This window comes from Peromyscus leucopus, chromosome 10, assembly GCF_004664715.2.
Source record: "Peromyscus leucopus breed LL Stock chromosome 10, UCI_PerLeu_2.1, whole genome shotgun sequence".
Taxonomy (NCBI): Eukaryota; Metazoa; Chordata; class Mammalia; order Rodentia; family Cricetidae; genus Peromyscus; species Peromyscus leucopus.
The window spans coordinates 72,982,086-73,006,300 of NC_051071.1; the positions used below are offsets into that span (position 1 = coordinate 72,982,086).

The 24,215-nt window shown below is 38.3% G+C and overlaps 1 protein-coding gene across 1 annotated transcript in view; it reads right to left on the minus strand.

Moving 5' to 3' along the window:
• The window catches only part of LOC114708969 (transmembrane protease serine 11F), an 86,494-nt gene extending 63,988 nt beyond the window's left edge, over positions 1-22,506 (minus strand). Inside the window, exon 1 of the mRNA XM_028892612.2 lies at positions 22,347-22,506. The gene's annotated coding sequence lies outside the window, so the exon portion shown is untranslated. The remainder of the gene's footprint in view (positions 1-22,346) is intronic.
• Between the last annotated feature and the right edge of the window lie 1,709 nt (positions 22,507-24,215).

The window sequence follows — 24,215 nt, forward strand, 5'->3', positions numbered from 1 at the left end:
CTGCCCCGGCCTTCCCTTCTGGACCAGAGGTGAGTATCCGGGCCCAGCTGGGCACCAGCCACTCCGGGGAAGACCTACCCAACTTGGCCCCAGCTTCTGGCCACCGGGCAGGTCCCCTTCTAGCCCCACCGGAAAGGATCCCCCTTCTGCAAGACCCCCAGCAGACCCTGCAATCTCCGCGCCCTGCCCCCACGCCCATCTGCCCGAGACTCCAGCCACTCCCTGGGACTTAGAGACCAGCCCCCAGCGCCCATCCTGCCCTGGACTTCCCTTCTGGACCAGAGAGGTGAGTATCCGGGCCCAGCCCGGACCCTATCCCTGGGCACCAGCCACTCCGGGGAAGACCTGCCCAACTTGGCCCCAGATTCTGGCCACCGGGCAGGTCCCCTTCTAGCCCCACCGGGAAGGATCCCCTTCTCCAAGACCCCCGGCAGACCCTGCAATCTCCACACCCTGCCCCCAGCTCCCATCCTGCCTGGACTTCCCTTCTGGACCAGAGAGAGCTCCCATCCTGCCCGGACTTCCCTTCTGGACCAGAGAGAGAGCTCCCATCCTGCCCGGACTTCCCTTCTGGACCAGAGAGAGCTCCCATCCTGCCCCGGACTTCCCGTCTAGATAAGAGCTTCCATCCTGCCCCGGACTTCCCATTTGGACAAGAGAGCTCCCATCTGGACAAGAGAGAGAGAGACTTCCTGAATCTGTCAGCTCTGTCTGAACCAAGTGCGCTGATAAGACCAAGAACGAACCACAAGGAGATGGGCAGACGTCAAGGCAGAAGTACATACAACAAAATGAAGAGCAATACAGCATCACCAGAACCTAGTCCGCCTCCAACATCTAGACCTGAACATCAAAAATTGGAAGAAGCAGAAGAAAACAGCCTTATGAATAAGATCATGAAGAAGTTAGAGGCTTGTGTAGAGGAAAAGACAAAAAAAATGGGAAGAACACTATAAACAACTAGAGGAAAGGGTAAACAAATTAGAAGAGAGCAATAAAGTCCTGGAAGAAAACAATAAAGTACTGAAAGAAAATCATGAAAAAGCAATGAAACAAATAAAGGAAACAGTCCAAGACTTGAAAAGGGAAATAGAAAAAATGAAGAAGACACAAACAGAGGGAATGCTGGAAATAGAAAATCTGAGTAAACGATCGGGAACCTCAGATGCAAGTATAACCAACAGAATGCAAGAGATGGAAGAGAGAATCTCTGGCATTGAAGATACAGTAGAAGAAATAGATTCATCAGTCAAAGAATACACTAAAGCCAACAAAATCAGAAATATTAGTAGATTTCAGAGGCATAAATAACCCAGTATTTAGAAATAGTCTTCTTATATAATTACAGACTTGGAGCATCTAAGAATGCATGAATTTCTCATCCAATTATATAAAGTTGCCAGGTAAATATTACATTTTAAGGTCTACCTTTAAAGATTCAAAACCAAGCCAGATCTAGAGGTACGGATCTGTAACCACAGTTGTTCAAGAAGGTAGTTGAAGAAAGGTTGTAAGTTAAAGGCCTAGTGCAGCAGTTCTCACCCTGTGGAGTGTGACCCCTGTGGGGGGGTCACATATCAGATATCCTGCACATTGGATATTTACATCATGATTCATAACAGTAGCAAAATCACAGTTATGAAGTAGCAACATAATAATTTTATGATTGGGGGGTTACTACAACATGGAGAACTGTATTAAAGGGTCGCAGCACTAGGAAGATTGAGAACCGCTGATTTTGCATGATAATGACCATAGTTTGTTGTATATAGTCTTTATTAAATCAGTTACATTCCCCTGACTCCTCCTCTCTTCTGAAGGGCTGTTGGATCATGGCAGACTTTTTTCCTGCACAGTCAGGCAGTTGTGAAATTTCTGTCCATGAGTCTATTTTTGTTGCATATTACATTTATGGATTTGTTTTGTTGTTGATGATGAACAGTTCCTTTATCTCTGGAATAAAATCAACTTGACCATGATGAATGATGCTTTGAATGTGTTCTTGAGTTGAATTTGAAAATATTTAATGAGTATTTTTGTATCTATGTTCTTCAGAGAGATCAGTCTGTAATTTTCGTGTGTGTGTGTGTGTGTGTGTGTGTGTGTGTGTGTGTGTGTGTGTGTTTATCTGGTTTAGATATCAGGGTAAAAGAGAATACGGAAACATTTCTTCCTTTCCTGTTTTATGTAATGGTCTGAGAAATTCATGCATATATATATATATATATATATATAAAAGGTTGGGTAGGATTTAGTCTGGGATTTGACTTTTTTACTTGGGAGGTGTTTTGTTTTTGCTTTTTTTTTTTAAGTACTTTTTAAATTTCACTGCTTGTCACAAATCTGTTTAAATTCTTTTGTCACACCTTGGTTTACCTTTATTAGGTCATATAAAATACAAATTCATTGATTTCTTCTGAATTTCCCAACATAAAGTGTGGTGTTATTTTGTTTGTGCTCTAACAAATAAAGCTTGCCTGCAGATCAGAGGAAAAAGCCAGCCAATATAGTAAACACAGAGGTCAGGCAGTGGTAGCACACACCTTTAATCTTAGCATTCGGGAGGCAGAGATTCATCCAGATCTCTGTGAGTTCAAGGCCAGACTGGGAACAGAGCCAGGTGTGGTGGCACACATCTTTAATCCCAGCACTAGTTAACCATAGAGTCTGTACAGACAGGGAGTGATAGAGCTGGGCGGAAATTTAATATGGCAAACAATCTCATGCCATATAATGAAGCATGAAGAGATCCCTGGTCCCCCACAAAGAATGTAGATGGTTTTCCATCATCAGAAAGAGCAGATGCCCTGGTTCATTAGAATGGCCAACGAACAAGGAATTATACATTTGTACATACAAATGTAACAAGAATTACTGAAAAATAGAGGCCATGAATTTGAATAAAAAGGAGAGGTATATAAGGATTTGGAGGAAGGAAAGAGAAGGGTAAAATGATGCAATTGTATTATAATCTCAAAATATTAGAGAAGTAACTAAAAAAACAAAAAGAGTAATAACTAAACTTCATAACATAACCCTTTCTGTATAACAAGTTTAAAAAGCCTGTGAAATTATGAAGAAGATAATGTGATTCTGGGTAATAATGCTCTTCCATACTGATTTCCTCTATGAATTGGGAGCTCCATCTATGGATGTTCTTCATTTCCTAAGTAAAAACAGACATTCTTCCTCAAGATCTAATGAGTTTCCTGGGCTGTAGGAACAATTGCTTTTTTCTTGCTTTTAAAAATATTTATTATTTGCATATGTTGTGTGTAGAGGGGGAGATATGTAGGAATAAAGAGGGTGAACTCACACCTATGTGCATGTGTGGAAGTCCAATGACAAATTTAAGGAGCCAACTCTCTCCTTTTTTCTATTAAATTTTTTCATTTATTTTACATACCAACTACAGTTTCCCCTACCTCCTCTCCTCCTGTCCCCTACCCCTACTTCCCATCAACCTCCTAGCTGCCCCATGTACTCTTCCTCAGTCTCAGTTCAGAAAGGGGCAGGCCTCTCATGGAAGTCAACAAAGCATGACACATCAAGTTGAGATAGGACCAAGCTCCTCCTCCTGCATCAAGGTAGGCAAGACAATTCAGCACAGGGAATAGGTTCCCAAAAACCAGCTCAGGGACAGGGCCTGACCCCACTGCTAGAAGCCCCACAAACAGACCAACCCACACAACTGTCACACATATGTTGAGGGCCTAGGTCGATCCCATGCAGGCTCCCTAGCAGTCAGTTCAGAGTCTGTGAGCTCCCACTAGCTCAGGTCAGCTGTCTCTGTGGGTTCTCCTGTTATGACCTTGACGCCCCCTGGCTTGTATAGTCAATCCCTCCTCTCTCTCTTTGACTGAACTCAGGAGCTCTGCCCAGTGTTTGGCTGTGGATCTTTGCATCTGCCTCCATCAGGTACCAGATGAATGATCTCCATTGACAATTAGGGTAGTCACTGATCTGATTACAGAAGACCAGTTCAGGCATCCTCTCCACTACTGCTGGGAGTCTCAGCTGGAGTCATTCAACGCTCTCCTCTTACCATGAGTTCTGTGAATCAATGTCCTGGGTTCTCTCTCATATGTGGCTACTATCTTAGACTCTCTAGAAATGTGTGCTTAAATTGGGGTACCCACAGAAATCAGGAAACTAGGAAAGGACAATGAGGTAAGATTTCGCCAGCATGGAGCATTTGTGGTGTGAAGGAGGAGAGAGGAGTAATGAAATAGGATTAAGTGGTAGAGGGAGTAGGAGGGCAAAGTAGAAGAGGGAGTGTGGGCAAGAATAACTAACACTGAGACATTGAAATGCCATTTGGAAACCCAGTACTGGAGGAGCTCCTAAGGCAGTGCCTCTCCAGATCACTTCAACCATCAAACAAAAAGCTCAGTGCCAAGTATGTATGCATTGTGTCTTTCTTGGTGGTTGCTGGGATTCCTTAGACCACTCCACAAACATTGAAAGCAATTGTCTTCCTTAGGTACCCTCAAGAACTTGATGGTAAAGTATTATTGCCAATGGTGCCATATACTTGAGTTATAGAACACAAGAAATCAAACTCGTACTCTTACAGAAGCTTCATCCCTACTGGCTAGCCTTTAGGCACCAGAAGATTCTATACCCTAAAAGTACTGGACATGCCCAGTGAAACAGTATTTGCTAGGCATACTAGGGTTGTTGCACACAGAGCTCATTAAGTGGTCTCAGTGGCCTTTAAAATATGAGTGTAACATCATGGGGGAGATAGGGGAGCAGCTGTAAGGAAGATGTTTTTGATCAAAACATACACATATATGAAAGTTTCAAACAATGCTAAAAAGAATTAAAAGAGTTAACATTTAAAGGGAAAATATATAAGAATACAAAATGTACAGAATAACAATCCTTCCTAATCTCTTTTCTGGAAAAAGAGTAGAAAGAACACAATCAAGAAATTAGGGTGCACCTAATTACAGTTGTATTCCTAAGCAATGAAGGTAGCTTTTCAAAATCTTAATTTCTCTGTAGTAAAGACTTAACCACAGGATTGAGGGGTGCTAAACAAGTACTCTATCACTGAGCTACATCCTCGGCCCACATCTTTCTTATGTTAAAGCCTTTCAAAGTTGCCCAAGCTGTCCTATAATTCACTCTGTAGCTCAGGTAGACCTTGTGACTCTCCCATCGCAACTTCCTGAATAACTGAAATTACAGACCTACACCACGAGGCCCACTTTCTAAATCATATTTTCTCAGAAGAGATATTTGGATGAGTGAGTGGGTAAATGATAATTAGGTAGGTGTTGTGATGGTTTGAAAGTAAAGGGTCCCCAAAGGGAGTGATACTATTAGGATGTATGGCCTTGTTGGAAGAAGTGTGTCACTTGCGTGGGCTTTGAGCTCACCTATGCTCAAGCTACTTCCAGTGAGACAGATCATTTTATATTGCCTGAAGGTCAAGATGTGGGTCTCTCAGCTCCATCTCCAGCACCATGTCTGCCTGCATGCCACCATGTCGCACTATGACAATAATGGATTAAACCTATGAAAATGTAAGCCACTCCAATTAAATGTTTTTCTTTGATAAGAGCAATAAAAACCCTAACTAAGACAAATGGGTAGGTAGGTAGGTAGACAGACAGACAGATAGATAGACAGAGAGATAGTGCCCCTATTTGTTTTGTATTGTCAACTTTTGATACAAGCTAGAGTCATTTGGGTAAGAGGAAATCTCAATTAAGACAATACATCCATCAGATTGGCATGTAAGCAAATATGTAAATCTGTATGACATATTCTTGATTAATGATTTGATGTGGGAGGGTCCAACTCTAAAGGTGGTACTAACTTTGTGCAGTTGGACCTAAATGATGTAAGAAAGCAGTCTTAGTGAGAACCTGGGGAGCAAGCCAGTAAGCAGTGTTCCTCCATGGTGTCTACTTTAGTTCCCACCTTAATGTTCTTCCCCTGAGTTTCTGCCCTCACTTCCTTCATGTTTGACTGCAACTGTAAGATAAAATAAGCCCTGTCCTACCCAAATTGCTTTTGGTCATGGTGTTTTATCGCAGTAATAGAAATCAAACAAAGGCAAACAGACAGATGGTAGATAGATAGATAGATAGATAGATAGATAGATAGATAGATAGATAGAAAATAGGTAGATGATAGATAGAAGAATGATCATTTCTGAACTTCAGTTGGGACTGGGTTCTATTAATGTGCTCCAACAAGATTAACCAATATTATAATTTTTGTCTATGCACTTCCAATTTTTCTAAGAAAAATTCATTTTCATCAGACTCATCATGGATTTTATGAAATCAAACTGATCAAGATCTATTGATACAGAAATATAAGTTGATTGGATTCTATTACCTTATACATGGGCCCATCCCATCAATAATGTGAAGTTCTCTATTCCTTAGTCACTTGTCAGCTTGTTCTTCTCTTAAACCCTCAGAGGAAAAGTTCACAGGCAAGTCTACTCCAACATACAAGGAAAATTTTCTAAATTTCCAAAAGTCTTGATGCCACATGCTCCTTTGTAATATATTTACTTTATTTTATCTTTCTTTTTCCCCCTTTTCCATTTTTTTTCTGCACACACAACTGTACTACTTTGTGGGTAAAAATTAAAATGAGTCATACCTTAGAAAAAGAATTGAGAGAAGAAGAAGTAGGATGGGGAGAGATGAGAGAAATGGAAGGAATAGCAAAAAGAGAAATAGTAAAACTAAGAGTGAGGAGAAAGGCAAACCCAGGGAAGAAACAGAAGGAAAAGACAGGGCAGAAAAAAATGTGCAGGAAGTGGAGGAAGGAGAGAGATTCCAATTCAGATTACAACAGAAATATTCTTTTGAACCGTATGGCTAAGGTTTACATGGTTCTTGATGAAAACATATAGCCTACATTTTATATAACTGAATATATGTAGTTACATGCACATAGTTCTTATATGACTGCTTGTTTTTCTTTTTAAATTTTTGGATAGTTAGAGGCATTGGTCCCATTCCAAAAGGTGTACTCATTCAAAATATTCAATTAACTTAGTTATCTTTAAACTTCCTTAAACCAAGAACATTTCCAGTTATTGTACTCAAACTTTCATTTGTTGATGCACGCAGTCATTAAACATTCTATGTTGGACACCTACTTTGTGCCAAGTAGTAAGCTAATTGCAGAGCAAAATAGAGCGAGCAGCATTCTTGCCTCTCTAAAATAACCTTACAGTGGATAGAGGAAGAGTAACACCAAGCAGAGAATCCTAGCGGCTCTGTGATGGCAGCTGAAGTACCAGGTTCTAGAAAGCGGCATACTTGTCTTCTACAGTCAAGACTCTGGGATCCAGAGAAACCAAACAAGCCCCGTGTTCCGTCAGTGGAGGGTCATTAATTTTTATTTCACTATTTATTTGAAACTAGCTTAAACATTGTTACCCTTGTATTCCAGTAAAAATAAGAATTTTTTTATCTGAAAAGCCACGTGATACAGATGCAAATATGAGTCTACGGACTGTTTTATAGAAAATCTACTTCGTAATTGCTATAATTCCTCAGGCTCAAACCTAGCCAGGGAGATAGCAGAAAATACAGTTTTCAACACAGTGTTTTGTTTTATGTATTACACAAAGACACGTGAACTTGTGTCAGATGCTGAAAGTGTAATTGCAGTTTTCTATTTTTCAATTCATGTTTGCAGCCTAAAATTAGCCATTCCTCCCCATTCATTCTCTCAATTCATGGCTATTTAATGGTCATATAGATAATATAATGCAAGAGTTCTAATAATTTGTAATAACTATTATAAAGTTTATTTTAATTCAAAGTTTAACTATCTGGCAAAAAAAACCTTGATTTTGTTTTTAACCCCTCAAATTATACAGGGAAAAATGTGTCATTATGAGAGATCAATGTTTATGATGGAAATTTAAAGTCACACAGAGAAGACATTTGAAACTGTCATTGATAAGATTTTCAGGTGAAGAAATATTTTTATCCTTTAAATTTTTTGAGGTTATAATTACATTATTTCTCTCATCCCTATCCTCCCTCCATACATATACCATGCATACACCTGAGTCAATGAGATTTCTGTCTCAAGAGTACTTTGGTGAGAGATAGAGAATAATAGCCAACATCTTCCTCTGGCCTCTTCTGTATTCACACACGTGGATACACTGCCCATTCACACACACACCCAAATGAAAATTTTAGTACTACACAGACTTTATTCCAAAGATGATGATAACAATTATTTTACTCATACGATGAAGTAAGTGCTCTATAGAAAAAGCACAGTTAAATGCGATGGCCTACCCCATCCTTTCATCTTTCAATCACCTATGTTCTACTCTCCCTTCTCCCTTGAAATCCTTCTTCCCCCTCAATATCAATGGTCCCTATCTGGTTTCCTAGATTCTACAGCACTCTAAATTAAACACACACATCTGAAGATGGCACTTCAGATCAGATGCTAGGATCTATGTGGGATGCTGTACTGGGTTACCTCGCCTATATAATGTTTTCCAGCACCATCCATTTATTTATAATTTTTTCTTTATAACTGATCATAATAGGGAGGGAGTTTTAAGTTGGAAGAAGGATGGGACGGTAGAACAGAGGTAAGGGACAATTGACACTAATAATTTTGAGAAAGACATGTGGAAACCTATCATTTTTATAAGTGCTTTATGTGATTTCATATAGAAATATAAAATGGTTTAATTGTAATTAGTTTATATAGGGGATTATGCTCATCCCCAAAGCCATAGTTTGCCAAATAAAGAGCCCAGTGCCAAGTATAGGACACCTTTCCCCCAAGTTGTTGGTAAGAAATGTCCAAGATGTCTCCCCAAACAGTGCAAGCTATTGACGATGCTCCTGGCTGTTTACCAGAACTTGGTGGTAGTGCCCTATTCCTGAAGACAAGGTACACTTTGGAAACATGACAGGAGAAAGCAAGCTGGTACCAACCAGTAAGCTTCCTCCATGCTGCCAGTCTTTCATAGAACTGTAGGGGTGTTACATAGGCTTCTAGGTGGGGGTGGGAGTCATCATTAGTCTTACACAGCTTTGAACTACAACAACGGCTAGTGTGGCAAGCAAAATATGCTCATGGGTGAAATAGTGGCACAGATGTTATGGGGGTAACAAGCATTTTCTGAATGGATTTAAGGCCAACTCCATAGGAGGAAACATGTGGATGGCACCGCACATATGGCCAATATCCCCATGGTTGGGGAGCTCTTGGGCCCCAGGGAAGAAGCTATTATAATTATTCTGCCAAATGGCAATAGTATCAAACTGCCTTCTAAATTCTTGTCTTTCCACCCTTATAGTAGTGCAGCTCTGAGACCTCACTGTGAAGTACGTTTGTGTACTGGATGGTAGTCAATGTAGAAACATACAGGTCATCAAGTGCAAAGAAGCAGTGATTGCGAGTACTCACCCAGAAATGGGACATCAGTATCACTGTGCCCACCAAAGGCCTAGAAACTATTGGGGAAGAGAGGAAGGAAAGCCTTCAAGAGCCAGAGGCTCAGAAAGAACATGCCTTTTAGACCTGACAAGACTGTTGTACTCATAAACTCATAGCAGCAGTAGTGGCTTATACTAGACCTGCACAATACTGAGCCAATAAACTTTCTGCCATGGAAGCTGAAAGGGTTCATGAGCCGTAGCCCTAACTGAAGAGATATTTGTATGTAATGGCTTCTTGGGAAGAGAGAGTCAGTTTTCTTTAAGGGTGTGGTAGCTGGTAGATAGACTGTATTTCGGTGAATAGTTCTTTACATAAGAATATATAGACAGCATAAACTGGTTTGATGCATTTATTTTTTTTAAGAACATGAAGTTTTGTTGTGGGAAGATAGGGGTATATCTAGGAAGAGTTGGGGGAGATATGAAGGTAAATATGATCAAGTAATATTGAATAAAATTCTCAGAGAATTAAAGTATTTTAAGAACTATGATGTCCTTATTGAATAAAATTCTCAGAGAATTAAAGTATTTTAAGAACTATGATGTCCTTATTGAATAAAATTCTCAGAGAATTAAAGTATTTTAAGAACTATGATGTCCTAAAGAAACTTGCTAATCAATTACGTTCCTCTCAGATAGCAGTAACATATTGATGTAACGCATAATACATTAACTTATATAAACTAACTTGATATGTTAGCATAAATGTTTTTGTTGTGTTTCCTTGTTGTTGTTGTTTCTTTTTGGTTTTTCAGACAGAGTTTCTTTGTGTAACAGCCCTAGCTGTCCTGGAACTCACCTTGTAGACCAGGTTGGCCTCAAACTCACAGAGATCCACCTGCCTCTGCCTCCCGAATGCTGGGATTAAAGTTGTACACCACTGTTTTTAACTATTATAATTTGGCAAATTTGGGGGTGATAGAGAGATTTATCTTTAAGAAGTGATTGGAAAATCTTTAAATAATATCTCAACTTGCAATAGCTTGACACTTTCTCATCATACTAGACATTGGGTACAATCAAATTTAATTTAGAGTTGCTTATATATTTCACAAAGCATATAAACTTTTAATGGATGTATTATTTTGTTGCCTTTTTAACCTGAGCAAAACATTATAAGTGATCTTTGAATGACATTGTTTGGTAACTTATATTTGTAAAAATGGCAGCTTCTAAGACTGTGAAACTTGAAACTTTGTGATTAATGTAGAAATATTTAAAACTTAAATTGTTAGGGAAACATTATTTTGTGGATGTAATTTCCATTTAAACACCCAGAATATATTCTTACTAATTGTGTCCCCTAAACATGGTGACCATTTTATTCAGTGTTTAGTTCATATTTATATTTGGAATATTTTTGTACAAGATCCATATTTACTTTGAGGTGTTTATACTATCACAAAGTTGTAAATAATTTACTAAGACTGTTTTAATGTAGTCTAAAATTGTACTAAATATTTTTATTGAGGCATCTTTTTTTTTCTTTTATTTTACAATACTATTCAGTTCTACATAACAGCCACAGATTCCCTTGTTCTCCCCCTTCCTGCCCCCTCCCCTTCCCCCCAGCCCACCCCCCATTCCCACCACCTCCAGATCAAGGCCACCCCCGAGAACGACTGAGATCGACCTGATAGACTCAGTCCAGGCAGGTCCAGTCCCCTCCTCCCAGATTGAGCCAAGTGTCCCTGTTTAAGTCCCAGGTTTCAAACAGCTATCTCATGCAGCAAGCCCAGGACCTGGTACCACTGCCTAGATGCCTCCCAAACAGATCAAGCCAATCAACTGTCTCACCTATTCAGAGGGCCTGATCCAGTTAGGGGTCCCTCAGCCTTTGGTTCATAGTTCATGTGTTTCCATTCGTTTGGCTATTTGTCCCTGTGCTTTATCCAACCTTGGTTTCAACAATTCTCGCTCATATAAACCCTCCTCTTTCTCGCTAATTAGACTCCCAGTGCTCCACCTGGGGGGCCTAGCTGTGGATGTCTGCATCCAGATCCAGAGGCATCTTTTAAATAATCGTTAAGATTTTCTTCAAAGAACTAAACCAATGCAGCATTACTATAACTCTGTATAAGGCTGATGTCACAGTAAAATTGTCTTGTCTTTTAAAAGACTTGGAATTGATTCGTGCATGCAAAATTTTATATCTCATTCTTTTGCAAGCCACGTTTTATATAGACTTAAAGTTATATTAAAGTATATTAATATAGTAGCATGTGAAGATAATTTAAAATTAACAGGAAGAAATTTTGGGTCTAAACCAAAAATTCTTTTTCTGTTAATATATAGCAAATACCTTTGGAGGTAGTGATTTATTTTCAAATGTGCTTTCTTCTTTATTGCTGACCTTTATGTTTATAACACAGTGTTTCTGACATAAAAGGGTTTGTTCTTTTTAACATATTCCAAAAGTGAGTTCTTAAGCATTGTACTGATGAGGCTATAGTGGTATTAATCATGACAACATGGGGTTTTTTAAATTATTTTTTAGACGTATGTGGCTGTTGCATTTGACAGACTTTCCTTGCCCTTTGTTCCACAGGCAGAATTGGTTATAAAGATCTTCACTACTCATACTTACATGAAATATGCTCTATAATGTTCCTCTCAGAAGCAAGTGCAGATTGATAAAAGTGGAGTGTGTTTGCTATTCATACATTAGTTATTTGATAGATACTTTAGACAAATGAAAGTATAAATCTGATCCATAATATAAAGACCAGAAGAGTAGTCATTCACCAATAAACAAATACATACTGTAGTGTATATATTTTTATATTCTATATTCAAGAAGTTGTACTGTTTTCTCACCTTTATCTAAAATAGTATGACACATGACCTAAAGTTGTATGATACATCGCCTAATGGTATTGTTTTTCCTTCTTTGACCTCACTGTTTTATTATTTCTGTTTTGATCCCTTTATATCTGTGCAAAATAGTTTTAGAAGTTAGAATCAGTTTCTATATGAATTAAATCAGTTGGCACTGGTAAGAACAAAATTCTCTTTACAACCGTGACCACTTTCATTCTTTCTGGTAATGTTCAGACAGAATATGAATGGAAAGATTTCTGAAACTATTTTGTAAAAGCATATATGTAATAGATATGAAACTTTTTTTTAAATTCCAGGTAATAATCTATTGCTCCCATGTGGTTCTTTTCTTTCTTTCTTTCTTCCTTTCTTTCTTTCTTTCTTTCTTTCTTTCTTTCTTTCTTTCTTTCTTTCTTTCTTTCTTTCTTTCTCTCTCTCTCTCTCTCTCTCTCTCTCTCTCTTTCTCTCTCTCTTTCTTTCTTTCCTTCTTAAGAAATTTTTTTTCATTTTACATATCAAGCACAGATCCCTCTCCTCCCTCCTCCTGTCCCCCAGCCCACCCCCCACTCCCTCCTCTAAAAAGGCAAGGCCTCCCAAGAGGAGTTAGCAAAGCCTAGTACATCCAGCTGAGGCAGGTCCAAGCCCCTCCCCCCTGCACCAAGGCTGTGCAAGGCTCCCACCACAGGCATTGGGTCCCAAAATGCTAGCTCATGCACCAAGGACAGACCCTGATCCCACAGCCAGGGGGCTCCCCAGGCAGACCGAGCTACACCACATGCAAAGGGCCTGGTCCAGTCCTCTGGAGGCTTCACAGCTGTTGGTCTAAAGTTCCTAAGTTCCCACTAGCCCTGCTAGGTCGCCTCTACAGCTTTCTCCATCATGATCCCGATGTTCCCCGCCCATAGAATCCCTCTTCCCTCCCCCCAATCCCCCGACTGGACCCCCAGAGCTTGGCCCAGCACCTGGCTGTGGATCCCTGCATCTGCCTCCATCAGCCACTGGATGGAGGCTCTAAAAATAACAGGCAGGGTATTACCAATCTGACCACCAGGGTAAGTCAGCTCAGGCACCCTCTCCACATTCTCCCCATATCTATTCAATACAGTACTCGAAGTTCTAGCTAGAGCAATAAGACAACAGCAAGAGATCAAGGGAATACAAATTAGAAAGGAAAAAGTTAAACTTCGGCTATTTGCAGATGATATGATAGTATACATAAGTGACCCCAAAAATTCTACCAGGGAACTCCTACTGCTGAGTAATGTGGCAGGATATAAGATTAACTCAAAAAAAAATCAGTAGCTCTCCTATATACAAATGATAAAAGGGCTGAGAAAGAAATCAGAGACACATCACCCTTTACAATAGCCACAAATAATATAAAATACCTTGGGGTAACTCTAACTAAGCAAGTGAAAGACCTGTACGATAAAAACTTTAAGTCTCTGGAGAAAGAAATTGAAGAAGATATTAGAAAATGGAAAGATCTCCCATGCTCATGGATAGGTGGAATTAACATAGTAAAAATGGCAATCTTACCAAAAGCAATCTACAGATTCAATGCAATCCCCACCAAAATCCCAACACAATTCTTTACAGACCTGGAAAGAACAATACTCAACTTTATATGGAAAAACAAAAAAACCCAGGATAACTAAAACAATCCCCATATGGTTCTTTGCTGACTTTAAAACAAAGGAATTTACACCCCCATTCTCCATTTTACCTTCACATCTTTCTTTAGTTTTCAGCTTACAAATCACTGCTGTATCATTAGTGGGACATTCTTTTTGGACAAAAATATACACTTTTTAGAGCAAGCTCAGGTCCTTACCTCCCTTTAAGAACCAGGAAAGCATGCCAAGTTCTGAAAATTTTACTTTTTTCTGAAGTAAAAGCAGATAGTTCATATCTACTTTTGATAGATACTGAATATCAGTTGAAAGAATGACGATAACAGATCACCTCTGGAACATTGCTGCACATTGTTTCTGGGAATTATTTCTTTCAAGAATCATTAACCTAAATAGCTACTTCCAACCCAGAACTCTTCCTAATTTTTCTTCCCAGATACTTTGATATGCTCTGCTTCAAAGAGGAAGGAACACTCATGTCCACAAGTGATACTGTGTATCACTTAAAGTTTGTTGCTGGCAAACAGCTGTAATGCCCTTTGATGCAATTCTCTAACATCTGGGGCTCCAATTCATCTCCTGGTATCCTTGGCTATTCTGTCACTGGTGTCTTCAAGCCCTTAAGGTAGAGAGGCTTCTGCACTAAGGGCTCCAGATATTTCTTTTCCAATTCGATCTTTCATGACTGAATCCATTCTCAGGACTTTGTAGAATATTCTTCTATTTAGACAACCCCAAAATTTATATCTCCCCTCACCTGTGATTATAGTCTTATTGATACCCACTAGGGGTCTTTGTTGCATTTTCTTGCCACAGTCTTGTTCAATTGTCTTTTTAATTAATTTTAATTATCTATTATATATCTGACACTGTGCCTGGCATTGTACAAATGCCAACATGTTAAAATATGTTGCCACACTGCTACTGAAGAATGTAGTGTTTGCCCCTTCTTGCTTTTCTGTCTTAGTCAGTGATGCTACACTTAACTTCAATTGTCTGCTTTCAAAGTTCGTAGAGCATGCTAGATTCACAGTTCAGTTTCATTCTTTGCATTCAGCCAAAATTTGGTAATCATTTGTTCATATTGTTTTGTCCAAATAGTTTCTTTCTTTCCAATTTGTTTATAATTTTAAAGCAGTATTATAGCTCAACTTGATGACCAATGTACTTTTCTCCTTCCAATACAACTCATGCTAATCTAAAATCAATTCCCTGTGGGCTTGCACATGAGCTAATGTCAGAATATTAAAAACAGCTTTCTTTAACAACATGACCCTTGGTAGGTCAACCATACTTCAGGCACCATTCTCAAGAACAGTTGACCAAAGAAATGGAGAGAGGTGAAAAAAAGCTGGGTGATTTGGGATGTGAAGGTAGAGAATGTGGATATGGAAGGAGTTGAAGGGACAGTGAACATGACCAAAGTACATCATATGAAATTCTCAAAAAGGTAACAAAAACATTCTTTAACATATATATTATATATATTGACTGGCTCTTGGTAACCTACTTCCCATACTGGGTTGCCCTGCCCAGCCTTAATACATGGGGAGGTGCTTTTTTTTTTTTTTTTTTTTTTTTTTTTTGGTTTCTTTGAGACAGGGTTTCTCCGTGTAGTTTTGGTGCCTGTCCTGGAGCTAGCTCTGTAGACCAGGCTGGCCTTGAATTCACAGAGATCTGCCTGGCTCTGTCTCCCTAGTGCTGGGATTAAAGGCATTTGCCACTGCCACTCGGTGGTGCTTAGTCTTACAGCAACTTGATATGACATACTTTTGTTGAAACCCATGGGAGGCCTGACTCTTTCTGAACAGAAACTGAGGAAGAGTGGATTGAGGGGGAGGGACTGAAGGGAGGAGGAAGAAAATGGGAGAAGAGGGAGAGGGAAATTTTGGTTAGGATGTCAAATTAATTAAATTTTAAAGAAGATATACATATATAATTTTATTTATTTATTGCTTTTTTTGAGACAGGGTTTCTCTGTGTAACAGCTCTGGCTGTCCTGGATCTCATTTTATGGACCAGACTGGGCTCAAATTCAGAGTTCCACCTGCCTCTTTAAGATATTTTAATGGATACCTATTTTTCACCATATCAAGAGTTTGATTGGTTTGGTTTGAACATAAAATTTCACTAGGGGCCTCCCTGGATATTAGAACTTGGTCTCCACCTGATGGTAGTATTGTGGGATGCCCTGAAAACTGTGGTAGAAGTAAGTCACTACAAGCGTGAGTGAGTATAAAGGGTATCTTGCTGGGGCCCTTGCTCTTTGTCTCTGCATCCCATCTTCCATGAAGTGAAAAAGCTCCTCCACCACATGGTACTCCCATGATGTTCTGCCAAACCCATGGGATCATGGGCTCTAAACCCATGACCTGAAGTAAATCTTTTTCCCTGCTGTTGCTTCTCCCCAGTATTTTGTCACAGCAACAATGATCCAACCAATACATGCCCGAATAAAATTCAAACTCCTCTAAGAAGCAAAGTCTTCCCAATTCATTTTCCATGATACATCCGCCATGGACTTTCAAGTCTTACTATGCGTTGTCATGCTTCCATCATCTAATCTACATTTTAACACTGTAATTTTTTCCCGTTATCAGTCTCTGTTCTACTGAGGTGTTCACTCTATTATTTTGTCTCATTTAACTATGTGTCTGTAAAACCCCAGCTTAATTACCACTTCTAAACTTAAAACTCCAACAGCTTAGGTAGCACTTTAAGTGGGGTGGTTGGCTGCACACTTTGACTCAAGTCCTTGTTCTGCCTTTAGTTTTGTGGTGTCTAATAAGGCACTTGTTCTTCCTGTGCCTCAGTTTCTTCACCCCTGTAAGAAGGATGAAAATATCATGTCTTTAGAATAGTTTGAGTAACAAATGAAATAATGAATGTAGATTATTTGGAATATCACCCCCCAAATCAATCACTCAATAATCATTGCATCAGTAGCAGTAATTTAGCAATGATAATATATTCCTCCACAGCTCTAATCCTCTCTTCTGGTAGACTTTTCTACCATTTATAAAAATGACACAGAATTTGGACCTTAATGAGGTTCAGATTTCTGTCACTGATATCATCCTATGGTATTCTTAATCTGTCTCTTCAATGCCATTTGAGAGCCCCAAAGGACAGAAACTACATCTTTTACTTTTTACTTTTCATCTAGTTTGAATTTCAGACTCAGTGTAGGAAGCCCTTTATCAGTAAGTGGCTGAGTTTTTCCTACTCTGCTTCACATTGTGGTTCATATTTACCCTGTGTGTAGGGGCTAGAGGTTGGAGAAGGATCTGCCCCTTCATTTTTACCTTGACCTAGAAAGTAAAAACATAACTTTCTACAAATTAAATTAAATTTTTACCTCTCCAGAACTTTTACAGTATTTAATTTTCTTTCTTTGCTGAGGAATCCAGGAATCAGATGATAAATTAGACCTAAAACAAAACCAGGATAGTCCCTTCTTCTAAACATTTTTCCTGCCAAGGTTTTTGTAGTGGCCAATCTAAATATTCAGAATTGATTGAAGAAATCAACTCTGGTATGAAACAGCATGGGCTAACTGTAAATATATGTATTTATGTAAATATGTATATGCATGTATATGTATACATATGTGTGTATGTATTTATGTAAATATAAGATTAGTACCAGGTATGATAGAAGCAGACTATTCTACATACAAGAAATCAGGGTACATATAATCTTTAAAGAATTGAAAAAATAAGGAAACCAATTAAAGTTGGTGTGGTAACTATCTCTATATACCAGCAATGCTAAGCAACATCATTGATAAAATATTCCTCCCTCCTGGAGGTGGACTACTCCCACTGACACCCACAAACATGCGTCTCCCACATCACTGGTCAAAAATTATCCTTGTAGAAAGTGGACCTTTTCTGGTGCCTCTGATGATTCTTAAATATCTTAAAAAAAATTTAAAAATAAAACAAAAAATCCTTATCATCTTTATTTATTTGTGTGTGTATATGTGGACACACGTGTGTGTAAAGGTCAGAGTACAGCTTATAGAAGTCAGTTCTCTCCTCCCACTCTGTGGGTTCCAGGGATTAACATAAGTCATCAGGCTTGGTGGCAAGTGACTTTACCTGTGGAGCCATCCTGCCAGACCAGCTTTGTTGTGCTCTGTTCCAACATAAAAATACACTTCACAGCAGCACAGTGTCAAAATACAAACATACATTTCATAAAACAGTCATATTTTACACTAATAGTTTGTAATACTGATTTTGAAAAATTCTGCGCTGATATGGTGCTTAGTCACCCAAACGGGAATCATCAAGAAAGATTTGTAGGATGAACTAAGTAGTTGCCATATGCTCTTGTCAACTAGTTTTAATTCAAATCAGAAATCAACTAGACTCTTGGGTGAGGGAAGACACTGAGGCTTTAATTTATGTCCTTTGAAACAGGAGCATAGGAAACAGGGATAGTAGAACAGAAGCTAATCAGCATGTTGATGGGTGGACTTCACCCAGTGATACTCCATCTTTGTTCTGAGTTTTCCTTCTCAAGGTACTTTGCCCTGAGTACCATCTCTCAAGTTCTTGACTCCTACTCTAAGTACAGCACATTCACTTCTCTCACTGAATTCTGCCCACTTTCATTGACAACTCCAAACACACTGAACATTGAAATTTATTCGTCTCTATTCCTTTTTAAATTTGTGTTTTGTTGTCTTTGTCTCCAGTGAGTGTACTAATTCCTTGGTTATCTCTCTCACTGTCTATGCATAATTCAGGGTGCCTGTCACTGGAGGTGTTACTCTGTGCCCGTAACTTATGAATGAAACCAGCAATGATGCAACTTCTGCTGGTCAGGACTTCCTTTTGAAAGCTATAGTTACATGCCCAATTAAGAGCAAGATGAGAGGTTTAAACTTCATGACACATCTCAAGTATTACAAATTATTCTCTCTTATCTACACTTTGGCTTAGGATAGATACAAGTTGAAGACATGGGCAGTCATTATCATTTCCAGAATGTTATTATAAGCAACTAAAAGTTTTGTCATCTAACCTTAGGTAATGGTTTCAAGGAGGACGAGTTAGTTGGTCTCAGTTCTGCATAGTCAAATATTTCATGTCAAGTGAAATGAACCTAAACTTACTTCCATAGGGACTGCAAGGAATAATCATAGATAAATATGTGGTCTTCTTTTTAATAGGCAATGTTAACCTAGACTTTTATTTTTAACAGATTATGTGTCCTAATGATGCTATGATGTGACACAAGAGCATAAAAAAGACATGCAATGGCTGAAGAGCTGATGAGGAGGAATACTATTTGCAGGACATATAATTTTCCACATGAACATTTGATTATGAGAAAACATACAAGCTGGTTAAACATTTCAAAGTGACTTGATACAACATAGAAACATACCAAATTTAATCCTTTCACTAGTAGCTGCTTTTTCATAGAAATATTACAAAGGGGGCATATTAATGTAAGCTTAAATATTATTTTATATGTGAAAGGTGGCAATGTATAACCATTTAAACAATATAAAACATTTTTTGGTTTTTTGAGACAGAGTTTCTCTGTGTAGTTTTGGTGCCTGTCCTGGATCTCATTCTGTAGACCAGGCTGTCCTCAAACTCACAGGGATCCTCCTGGCTCTGTCTCCTGAGTGCTGGGATTAAAGGCATGTCTCACCGCCACAGGGCAACAATATAATACTTTAATGTAAGAGTTCACATAAGCTTTAAAATTGGAAAGAGGGTGAAGACAATAAAAAGAAAAATGGATGGAAAACAATAGAAGAAAAGAAAAAGGAATTGAAGAATTCTAGTGAGTATAAAACTCAAACGTTCCTTTTGGTATAAATTTCATAATGTTCTCAGACAACATTCAACTACTCTTTTGTTTGTAATCCCTCAGAGTCACCAGATGAAACAGCAATATTATTGAAATAAACATTGCAAATATATGTATAAGTGTATCTAGTCTTATGTTGAGGTCTTTGATCCACTTGGAGTTGTGTTTTGTGCAGGGTGATATTAATGGGTCTATTGCACTCTCCTACATGCAGACATCCAGTTAGACCAACACCATTTGCTGAAGATGCTTCCTTTTTTTCCATTGTGGATTTCTGGTGTATTTCTGAAGTACAATTTGAAATCAGAGACTGCAATGCTGCCAACAGTTCTTTTATTGTTCAGATATATCAGTGAGGGCAATAAAACAATAGAAATCTAAACTAAACTTCCAAATTTGATTTTCAACATCATATTTGCCAATGTCTAATTTACAGCGTAAAAAACAAAAAACATTGATTTAATAAAATGAAGCCCTCCTAGGATGCTGAAAAAGTAGGCAAAATTTTCAAAGATTGTTGTTTTAGGTTTGTGTAATTGTAAGTAATCCGGTGTTTGTCCTCAAGGTTAAAAACTATACACACCAGTGTGTAGATCAATAGAGATTAAGGGACAATATAGTTGAGAGAGCTGTTATTGAGGAAACTCAACAATCCTTGAATTAGCATGAAACATGCCATATTTTCTATCTGTCTCTGGGTCTCTTGTTCCGTTTTTGTCATGGGGAAGTTTATCCTGCCTTGTTCCTGAAATCCTTATCTACTCTAAGATTACTATACTTCCGTGATAAACTGCCCTAGGAAAAGCATAGAGCTCTGCTCTTACTAGGGTGAAAATTCTGCGGCTCAGAGAGTACATATTGTTACAGGTTCTCAGGAAATTAGGGAAATGACTATTATGGAAGTGCTTGTGGATGAGACATCAGCATTCATTACAGAGAAAATGCACCCCTGCACACAGCACCACAGCCTTGGAAGCTTCTGGTTTGCATAGTCACCAGGTGCATCACCGGGGTGCTGAATACCAGATGGACTGAGTCACTGGGTGAAAAAGAACAGTAGCATTTTTGTGGGCTTATGTATTTTTTTAATCTAGCTGTGAGAGTAAGACACTAACGCCCTATCATTACATGGTTCTTTTATGGCTACATTTTCCCTTGTAAAGAATTAAGCCCAACTTTTTTACACACTTTGATGTTAAGACCTGTTTATATGCTAAAATTCATTATTGAGAAGCTATGGCTTATGTGAAACATCAACATTTACTATATTAGGAATTTAACAAGGAAATTACAGTACCAATTAATTTATTTAAAATTACAATAATAAACAGTTTATATCTCTTTTATTTTTTAAAATTAAGTTTTCCAAAAACTAATGGATCTCATTTTTCAAAGTAATAAACATGCTTTGGTTCTCCCTAAGATTGGAAATATATTTATTTCTTTTTTTTTTTTTTTTTTTTTTTTGGTTTTTTGAGACAGGGTTTCTCTGTGTAGCTTTGCACCTTTCCTGGAACTCACTTGGTAGCTCAGGCTGGCCTCGAATTCATAGAGATCCTCCTGGCTCTGCCTCCCGAGTGCTGGGATTAAAGGCATGCGCCACCACCGCCCGGCAAAATATATTTATTTCTTAACAGTTATGGATAGCATAGAATATGATGTGCTCTCGTATCCTAAAACTCATTGGTTCTGCATCCTGGTTGGATCTTTTATTGTGCACTATTTTATAATATTCACTTAGGAATGCAAGCAGATCTAAATGTTGATGTATTTCATAACATAAAAACTATCAATTAACATCAGCACCAAATTCATTAAATAAAATTCTAAGTGTTGAGGAACAGTAAAATTCACAAGTTTTAAATTTCCTTATTTTTGCTTCAGAGTTTGAGTTTTATCACTAATCAATGTGAGATGCTTACTTCACTGACTTTTAACAAATTGTTCTATATAAGTCCAAATATCCACACTGTGTCAATTTTCATTTGCATTTACCCATTATACTGTAGTATACACAAGATGTATCAACACACATACTTTTCATTTTGTCACCTAGGACATTTGTAAATGATCTGAACCTATGGTCAGTTTTAATAAATTAATAATCTATACTGCTCTGTGAATAACAATCAGTCTTCAGAGAAGCTGTGTTTGTTTTTGTTTGTTTGTTTAATGTCCCTGTTCTGATTCTGATACAGTATCAGTGTTTCATTGTGACTATGCTGATACAGCATAAACAGAGAATGGCATTTTTGTGAAATGGTTTTTGACTTCAGCAACTCATAAGAGTCTCAGGGCTCTTCAAGTTTGAGAAGTACCAAATCAAACCCTTCAAATAATATAAGGATCATCATAAACTTTCCAAGATTCTTCTAAATTCATTCAAAGTAATTTTCTTGGCAATAAATTAAAGCATAAAATCATTCATTTAATGCTTAAGTAGAGAAAAATTTGGACAAAAGAACATTTTAAAGTAGTTCCAAGAATTTCTAAAACCACACCCATAGAAAGCTAACACACATAAGAGAGAGAACACAAGCAAACTTTAGAATATGTATTAATCCATGTAGTGTTTCCATACCTTTTGGCTTATTACCTTTGAATTGTTTCTTCCTTACATAGCGTGTGTTTCTTCGGTTGGCTGTTCTTGAAAATGATGCTGGTATAAAAATTCTGGAATCTTCTCTCTGAGGTCCAAAATGGATGAAAGACATACACTCACCCTCCTGTTCCTAAGACTTAACCCTTTACCTCTGACTCAGCCATGTACTACAGAGTCAATCAAAACGGCACTCGCCTGGAAGCTAGTCACACGTCATCTTCCCATAGCCAATCAAAAGGTCATGATACAAACAACAGCTGCCCAGTTGAGACATTCATCTAGAAACCTGTAAGTACCACTGTCATTATTTGTGGCTCTTTGCCAGATGGATCCAGAACAGAAAACAACCCATCGGGTTTTACAACTTTCAAAACCTAGAAAGGAAACATTGTCCTCGTTTTTTTTTAAATATATGGATTATATAATTTGTTTTGTCCAGAAGTTCACTCATCAAAATTAACACTGATCAAAGTTGGAGAAATATATTTATTTCTGGAAATATTCTTATTCTCTTTTTATATGCCTTTATGTTCCCAAAGAGAATCAGCAAGAAGTCTATCTGAGATGTAGCACTTTGATATTGGCTACATTTTTTTATAGTTTTCTTTACCCTTGAGAATTTAATACATGTATACAATGAAGCATAATCTAATCCATCTCCATCTTCCCTATATAACTCCCCCATATCATCCCACTATGGCCCCTTCCTAACTTTATGTCTTTTGTACTTTTTTGGTAACTCACTAAATTCAATTAGTGCTGTCCATATGTGATGGTGGTGGAGTCATCCACTGAAGCATAGAAAATCTACCATCAGCCACACTCTCTGCCATTGGGCATCTATTTATAACAATAAGCAATAAAATTTTTTTATAAACAGTTCAGTCTGTGGCACAACACAGACCACTATGGGCACCAACAACTTGAAGGCATGAGCAGATATTTGCTTTACATAAATGGTTAATTGTATCTTTAGAAGTTGATCTGGCAGCCAGTTCAAAGGGATGTTGAGCAAACATCCCAAGGGGAAAAATGTAACTAGACCTTGGCTTTAAATTGTAGATAACTATCAATGAAGATAATCTTAAACTATGGTCTACTGTGTTATCAGTGTACCTTTTGTAGTGGTGATTTACCTAATACTTGACAGATGAAAGAGATGAGTCATAAGACACCTTAAATTTTCATTATGGTACAGCACCTTGAAGACCTTTCCCAATCCACCTCTGCCCACCTATGAAATCTTTCAAATTCTCTGGGTTTGGCTTTTATGTATCTTCTGGGCCACATTTTCCAACCACTTTCATTGTTTAAAACACCATCTATATGTTCATGATAACCAGACAACCATTTCCGATCCTGATGTCTCCCCAGGCTCTAGGCCTGCATGTCTAAATCTCACTCAACACCTTGACTTATGTTTCAAATTGCACTTTATACTTCACATCACTAATTTAATAATAAATCATCCTCTCTGGCAATCTCTAACTGCTTTTCTGTCATGCTTCCCAGTATCAGGAAATTGCACCTTCCTTACCCACTGGCCATGACAAGAGTGTGGTGAATCTCTGCAACAGTATATCTCAGGGATGGGGAGAAAAAACTTCCATGCTGCCAACAAAAGAAAAGACTCTTCTCAAACTTCTAAGCTTTAAAAAGTGACTTAAATGTCTGTTAAGCTTGATCTTCCTCCTTCTTTCACTGTTTGTTTCCTCCCCACTCCCCCCCACACCCCACACACGATTAATTCGAAAATGCATTAATTACTTGGTGCTGATAACAGTAGCTATGTATATGAGGCAGCCTAGAGCCTGTGCAGGCAGGATAAGGAAGGCATCTACACAGAAGAAAGGTGGAAATAAA